This window comes from Culex pipiens, chromosome 3, assembly GCF_016801865.2.
Source record: "Culex pipiens pallens isolate TS chromosome 3, TS_CPP_V2, whole genome shotgun sequence".
Taxonomy (NCBI): domain Eukaryota; kingdom Metazoa; phylum Arthropoda; class Insecta; order Diptera; family Culicidae; genus Culex; species Culex pipiens.
The window spans coordinates 122652863-122661437 of record NC_068939.1 but is presented as its reverse complement, the minus strand read 5'-3'; the positions used below and the strand labels follow the sequence as shown (position 1 = coordinate 122661437).

The following is an 8575-nucleotide window of genomic DNA, read 5'->3' as shown; positions in this document are numbered from 1 at the left end:
GCGAAAAAGCTTATTTTTCTGAGTACAATGACCCTTTGTATGACCCCAAAGAGTTTAAAATGGATTTTTAAATCAGTTTTGAAAAATTAACCTCGTGGTCCTTCTTGACAGAAAAGCTCCTTCTTGACAGCTCGTTCCAAGGGGACCATAGTTGATCCATCGAAAAAATGTTGTCCTGTCAAAAAAAAAATTTGCATTAAAATGAAAAAAAGGGATTAGAAATGGTTTTTAATCGTGTTTTTTACCGTTGTACATGAAAATTGATATAGGGCTTTAGTACCCAATTGTCCCCTTGGAACGAGCTGTCAAGTACACACAAAAAAATATTATGGTAATGACAAAAGTAACTTACTTTCGAATTAATAAGTGGTTAAAATTTGCTACATTAAAAGTGTTTTTCTTGTTTTGAAAATGAAAACTTTTACTGCTACAGTTTTTGAAAATCTCATTGCTAACTTATTTAAAAGTTTTGACTTTTGATTCGACTGTATAATTTCTTTCATTTTGTCGTTCTCTTGAAACCGTGTACGTCTAAGTCCAAAATGTAAACAAACGTTTATGTGATTCCGGTGGTTAGTGAGTGGTGGTCAACGACGTCAATCAAAACAGAACGCGTCCGCAGCCAGGACTTGGACGCGGATACCTTCGAAGGAGGATGGTGCGGAACAAGGTTAGGGGATTAGGGGAAAGTTGGTTTTCAAAAGGATGAGGCCAGCTTCCTGCCGGATCTGCAGCTGTTTCACGACCGAAATGGGTAAGAAGGAAGCTTGGGTGTTTGGTGGCGTTTGTGTTTGATTTTGTTTGTTTTTGTAGGACGCCGTTTATGCGGATGTGAATTTGCACCGGTTGTATTCGATAAAGTTATTTTTAACGGTGAGAAGAAGGATCCGACAGAAGAGGGAAACGACGAGAAGCGATCGGAGGTGGTCAGCGCGGAGTTTGCACTCGGTGCCGGCGGTTTACGACCATCAGCAGCATTATGTGCCGGAAGTGATGACGGGACAGTGTGGGATGTCCTGAGGGTCCGCAGTCCATTTCTCGGTGCGGGACATGTTTGATGAGTATTACATAAACATCCGGAAGAACAGTTTGCACCAGTTCTGGAAGAACCGTCCGTACGAAAGCCGCAGGTCCTGGAGCTGTCGTAATCGGATTACTTCCAGAGGTTGGAGCGAGATCCAACGAACCTGATCAAGATCATCTACCTGGAATACCGAAGAAGTCACCGGTGAGTATTGAGAATGTGTTCAGTGTCTAGCCAATTTAATTTACTTTCAAACTCTTTCAGCTACTCCCGCCCGCAAACGCTCAACTCGCGACGGCGCAGCTTCATCCGGATGAACTGGCAACATCTGTGTCATTCTCGAAGGAGGACGAAGTGATCGGGAACTATCCGTTCAGGCGCTTCACTTCCCCGCCGGAAAACGTCGACTTCCCTACCCGAATCAACAACCAATGGCCAACTCCTCCAAGCCTGTCCAGATGATGGCCGGCAACGAGATCGCCCTGTTCTCTACATCGCTGTCGAGCTCCAAAATGAAGGGCGCGATGTTGCTGCCCTACGAAACGACCATCCGTAATCTGCTCAGCCTGGGGTCTTCGGACGCGGAAGTTAGCCAACCATAAGCATATGCGTTAAATACAACAACAAAAACGAAAACATACTATTTTAATATTAAAATATCGAAATAAATCCATCACATTTTTCGAAAATCATCACTGTAATGTTAAATGTTATTTATTCTTGCCATAAAAAGTTTTTTCTTATAAGAAAAGTAAAAAACTTTTACCGATACAACGATTTTGTTCCAGAAATGCATGATAGTATCAAAAACTTTCCAACTTTTAAATTAAAAAGTTTGAACTTTCTACGAATATTCACCAACGCGAACTTTTAATCCAACGAACGATCTTTTTAAATTTAGAGTATTTTTTCTTTGTGTGTAGGAGCTTTTCTGTCAAGAAGGACCGCGTGGATAATTTTTCAAAATCGATCTAAAAATCCATTTTAAACTCTTTGTGGTCGTACAAAGGGTCATTGTACTCAGAAAAATAAGCTTTATCGCTGTAAAGAATAATATCAGCAATCTAAGCTTCATTTTAGGACCCAATTAGAATTTTTCATGATTATTATATCGAATACAACAATATTGATACGTTTGCAATTTTCAGTCTCACTCAAATAAGCAAATCCAAAATATTTGATTTTTTCATCAAAACATATTGCAACCCGCATAATCAAATCCCGCATAAATTTTTCTGATGAACTTACAGTAAATTTTAACGTTACAAAACGATAAAATATATTGTCATTTTGACAGTGTTTTGACAGTAGACAGTATCGTTTTTTAAGATAATTTGCGTCGTATTTTGGGACTTTACCATAAAAAAGGGGGGTTGTTATGCACCGGTACCATACAAATTTCGAAATTTTTCCATACATTTTTTTTCCAAATACGACGCATTTTACTGTTAATCTAATGTTGCATTTTTCATTTAAAAACTTGCCCTGACTATAGAAAACATCATACATTTATAATAAAAACAACAAGCATTACAGAGGATTCCACAGTAAATTTATAGTTCTTTATGATTAGTTCTCTTATAAAGAGTACTGTTTTGACTATACCGTTACATTGAAATAAATAATAACTACAGAAGGTTTTATGGTTTTTTCACATTATTTATTTTTTAATCCTCACAAAATGATACTGTAAAATCTATATACGAACAATGAAATTAATCTTAAATAGAATACATTTTTTTTTTTTTGTATAGCCTCAAAAAGCTGTGTGCGTGTTACAAATCTTTGTTTCTTTAATATTATTCCTCTCCTTCCTTCTGTTCTTCGCGCACTTCCCGCTACGCACACTTGCACTCCCCACTACGCACTCAAATCTGGAGTTTTGTTAATGTCTAGTAAACCAAATTTTCAGTTTTCGGCAAGGCGGTTTCAAGAACACCCAAAAAGCAAAAACTGGAAATTTGGTTTATTGGACCTTTTTTTTTAAAAAAAAACTCCAGAAATGTATTCCCCTTTCACCGCAGCCACTTCGTCGGACACCCTGCACGTCGTCGTTAAATTTGTACTCGGACGTAGACTCCGGCCGATTTCGACCTCTTGCTGGATCGAACTTTCACAGGAACTACGAGACTCCATTACACCTTTTCGCGCACTTTCTGTACCACGACAAATCGGACTGCCAATATAGAATCACCGTAGCACCTGCCATCAAACTGAGCTGGGAGTGTGTACCCTTGGTCATCAGCTGACCCGAGTGCGGTGGTGTTCCTCCTTCTTGTAAATTGTGGCCGGACTAGAACCCCCCGGCAGCACGTGGACCATACGCAATCCACGATCGAAATAGTTCCTGTAGAAAAGAGAAAAGAAAACAATAAATTAATAACACTCAAACAAGGAAAACATCGAGCCGAAATCCGTTTGTTTATACCCAAGCAGGCCATAGAAATTGTCTGCAGGTGTCCACCTCGTTGATCTTCCCCAATAGAGCAGAAGAAAATGTTTCCAGAAAAAAAATCATCGCAGTTCAAATACTCACCCAAGTTGCAGAAAAATTAGAACTCCCGTCAACATTCCGGATCCGTCACTCGGCAGAACGGTCCAACCAACTGGGAACGCGTTCAGCACCTTGCCAGCTGTCTTTTGTCCTGGAGGCCACGCCTCGACGTCGGCCGAACCTGCTTTCGATTCGAGAGCCTCTGTTGAGTTTGGTCCCGGAATCGAATGGTAAAAGAAGTCCCTGTAAAAAAAAGAAACACAACTTAGAAAATGCTTGCTGCTGCTAGTGAGATTCCGTCCTCTCCAATTATCACGAAACTCCCAATACTTACCAAAATATGTAAAGTTTCCTCCTTCCTAGAGCTGTTCCGGATCGATAACCCGGCGGATTTGACCGGAGGTGACTTTTTCACATTCACTCGCGATTTTTTTTAAATTTCGTTCAACACCGCGGCCAAACACAAACGACACCAACAGGATTGAACACGCGTGCGGGAGAAAGAATGACAGCTCGCGGCGCGAGCCTCGCGCAACCATGGTGCGTTCGTTTCAGGAGCGTCGTACGAGTTCAGTGTAATGGTGTGTCCGTTGCAAGAGCGTCGGCTGCATAGGTTAAGTGTCATGTTGGATTGGTTGGGTTCGTTTATAGAGTTATTTACGTGCGCATGTATTGCGTGTACGTACACGAAAAAAAGTGAGGTTAAATTTTGTCCGGCCAGCAAAATCAAATGGTGCGCTAGTGTGCGTACGCGAAACGTCATAAAGCTCTATTGTTATCAGGGGTGACATTGGGTCTAAGGGGGGAGGGTGGAGGGGGGGGGGGGTGGTTTGTGAGATTGGGTCATAAAAAAATGCTGAAATTTGTGTGACCCAATGTCACCCCTGATGACAATGTTGGAATGTTTAAATTTTTAAATGATTAAAAGATTAAAAGTTTAAATGTTTAAATGTTTAAGGGTTTAAGTGTTTAAGTGTTTAAGTGTTTAAGTGTTTAAGTGTTTAAATGTTTAAATGTTTAAATGTTTAAATGTTTAAATGTTTAAATGTTTAAATGTTTAAATGTTTAAATGTTTAAATGTTTAAATGTTTAAATGTTTAAATGTTTAAATGTTTAAATGTTTAAATGTTTAAATGTTTAAATGTTTAAATGTTTAAAATGTTTAAATGTTTAAATGTTTAAATGTTAAAATGTTAAAATGTAAAAATGTAAAAATGTAAAAATGTAAAAATGTAAAAATGTAAAAATGTAAAAATGTAAAAATGTAAAAATGTAAAAATGTAAAAATGTAAAAATGTAAAAATGTAAAAATGTAAAAATGTAAAAATGTAAAAATGTAAAAATGTCAAAATGTAAAAATGTAAAAATGTAAAAATGTAAAAATGTAAAAATGTAAAAATGTAAAAATGTAAAAATGTAAAAATGTAAAAATGTAAAAATGTAAAAATGTAAAAATGTAAAAATGTAAAAATGTAAAAATGTAAAAATGTAAAAATGTAAAAATGTAAAAATGTAAAAATGTAAAAATGTAAAAATGTAAAAATGTAAAAATGTAAAAATGTAAAAATGTAAAAATGTAAAAATGTGAAAATGTAAAAACTTGAAAATGTAAAAATGTAAAAATGTAAAAATGTAAAAATGTAAAAATGTAAAAATGTAAAAATGTAAAAATTTAAAAATGTAAAAATGTAAAAATGTAAAAATGTAAAAATGTAAAAATGTAAAAATGTCAAAATGTCAAAATGTCAAAATGTCAAAATGTAAAAATGTCAAAATGTAAAAATGTCAATATGTAAAAATGTCAAAATGTAAAAATGTCAAAATGTAAAAATGTAAAAATGTAAAAATGTAAAAATGTAAAAATGTAAAAATGTAAAAATGTAAAAATGTTAGAAATGTGAAAATGTAAAAACTTCGACATTTCAAAATGCAAAAGTGTCAAATGGAATTATTTTTTTTATGTTCTTGAATTTAAAAATTAATATATTGTGTTGGCAATTGTTCACGCTCCATACAAAAAAAAGTGTGTGGACACCTAATCTATGAAAACCTAAAAGCAGCAAACGCAAAATAAACTCTAAACACTGAAGGTTGAGACACAGAGCTTGTCTGTGGTTGAGTGTTCAACATTAAAACAGTGCATTTTATCAAAATATCACATATGACTGTTTAAAATTCAATTTAGCATTGAAATTTTATTTCTTGTATATTAAAATTCATTCTCAATACTTACCAAGTTTAACTTTATTGAAATCCTTAGAACGAAACGAAAACGAAGTTGACTTTATAGCTGTTGGCCACCATTGCTATCCAGGTTTATAAGCGAAGATGGCGTTCGAATTGTAAACGCCCGAAATGTCAAAATCGCGCAGTAGCACCAACATTAGAAAAAAAAAGTATGGCTGTCATGCCATGGCACACTTTTTTCGTAATGTTGGTACCACTGCGTGATTTTGACATTTCGGGCGTTCACCATTCGAACGCCATTTTCGCTTAAAAATCTGGATACTTTGCTAGTACCAACCAATAGTGTCTTCTTTTTATCTACAAGGACTTTGCCGCCCTGGGCTCCTAATTTTACGAAACCATGTCACGGAGCGAAGGCGCTGAAAACCCATCCTGACACTTAGCATTTCAGGGTGCCCGCTACGGGATCCGAACCGGCGACCTCTGGATTGAGAGTCCAGTGCGCGGTCCGATTGATCCACACGGAATGGACAATCTTTAATCAATTTAATTAATTTTTATCCTTGCAGATATTTTTCATAATTTATGTCACTTTCTTCAAAATCGGCTCGAAAAATCAGGAGGTAAAAAATCATTAACTTTTTTTTTTAATGGAATTAGAAGTCTAATCAGCTGAAAACAATTTTAAATGCATTTACTGCGTTGATAAACTTATTTAGCATGTTTGAGCGCGTTTAAAAATATGTTTAATGTTTGTGAAATTGAGACAGTACCGCAAAACTTTTTTTGCAAAAGAACATAATTTGTATTGAACTTAGATATTTTGAAAACTAAAGATTGCAAAACAATTGACCTGGTGTAAAATGCATTTTAAAACACTTGTTTCATTCAAATATTGAATCCATTTGAAGCTGGCGTATTTTATATTTCAAAGAATAACAATTTTCCATTACGTAACTAAGATATTACAATGGAATTTACTATTGCTAAAAAATTTAAAAAATACATCATCATTATCCTAATGTCAAAACCATGCAATTTGATGTATCCATACATTTTACGGTAGCTTATTTGTTATAACTTTATGAGACTTCCAATAACAAAACCTTCCAATTAGCTGTAACCATGAATTTTATAGTAGCTTCATCGTCATTCCAATGAAGTTGTAAAAAGTCAACAATAAACTTACCATAAATATTATAATATGTATTGTAATTGCTTAGTTTTAACAGTGCAAATCATCATATAATTTTATGCGGGATATACCAAAGGTGAAACTGTCGAAATCATAAGAATATTATTTCTGGTATGGTTACCATTTGTGATATTGTTGATATAATGTCACGACCATATAACAAAATTAAAATGGTACTATTTCCCGAATAGTTACACTTATCTTGACATATTCGAATGGTTGATTTTTTTTTCCTACAATTTAATGAACGGTATCTATTCGTCATACGATTAGGATGGTTCGAAACAGCTATTGTTAGAACATAATAGTACTGTAGCCGGTATGATAAAAGTTATGATACTCGGTATGATTTAGTCAAAGAAACCTAAGCGGAAAATTTCCTAAGTCCTAATAATTGAAACAATTGCACAACAATTGATGGTACGATATAATTATTTCTCATATGTTTGGTATTATTTCAAACAGTTTTTGTATGATTGAGCCAAAAATGAATTTTTGGCGAAAATTTTGGATGGAGAAATATAAATTTTCGCCATATGGTAAGGATTTTTCGGAACAGCTATTGTTAAAACATAAGGGTACCATAGCCGACGTAGTATTTCCAACTTGAAGTTCAGCGAAAAACTCTTAAGTCCCAATAATCCAAACAATTGAACAGCAATTCATGGAACGATATAACTGTTCGCCAAACGCTTAGGATTATTTGAAACAGGTATTGTATGATTGAGCCAAATGAACTACAGCAAAAAAAAATCTTAAGTCCGAATAATTCAGATAATACTTTAACAATTCATGGAACGATAAACCTGAATTATGGCGAAAATTTTCCTAAGTCCCAACAATTTAAACCATTGTTCAACATTTCATGGAATGATATACCCGAACTTCAGCGAAAATTTTCCTAAGTCCCAACAATTCAAACCATTGTTCAACAATTCATGGAACGATATACCTGAATTATGGCGAAAATTTTCCTAAGTCCCAACAATTCAAACCATTGTTCAACATTTCATGGAATGATATACCCGAACCTCAGCGAAAATTTTCCTAAGTTCAAACCATTGTTCAACAATTCATGGAACGATATACCTGTTTGCCATATAGTTTGTATGTAAAGCTAATTTATTTTCGTGATAATTTTTATAAGTCCAAATAATTTAAACAATTGATTGACCATTATCAGAACGATAACTGTTCGGTCTATAATTTATTTGTATGGTTCTACCATACATGTTACGATATATTTACGATAAATTTTGAGGCCACATTTCATAATAAAATGCATTTTAAACCGCCAAACGTAATGTAACTGAGATAGCTCAATTAGATAAGGCGGCAGCACCACGGAAGAATCAACAGGAGACATCATCATCAAGCGGTAACAAATCCCGGACATTACAAAAAAAACGCTAACCATTAATAATCATATACTTACCATTCCCGTTAAATCCACAGTTCCCAGAACATTTGTAAAGTTTATTTTTTGGCTCCTCCCTTTTCAATTGGTGTCGGTAAGTGTCGGTAAAGCAGTTCACCATTTAAAATCATATTTTATTAATTTGTGGTACGGTTCACATAAAATGAGAATTGAACAGTTTGGGGTAGGGTACGACTATGATCCACGAAAAAAATCCCTTGTAAAAATGTATTGTAACATAACCTAACGACCTATTTA

At 34.8% G+C, this 8575-nt stretch overlaps 1 long non-coding RNA gene across 1 annotated transcript; it reads left to right on the top strand.

The window, feature by feature from the left end:
- Positions 1–316: 316 nt before the first annotated feature.
- LOC120423275 (uncharacterized) lies at positions 317–1716 on the top strand. Its single transcript, XR_005606213.2, has 2 exons — positions 317–1228; positions 1289–1716. It is a non-coding gene; the product is annotated as an uncharacterized LOC120423275 (long non-coding RNA).
- Positions 1717–8575: the final 6859 nt, after the last annotated feature.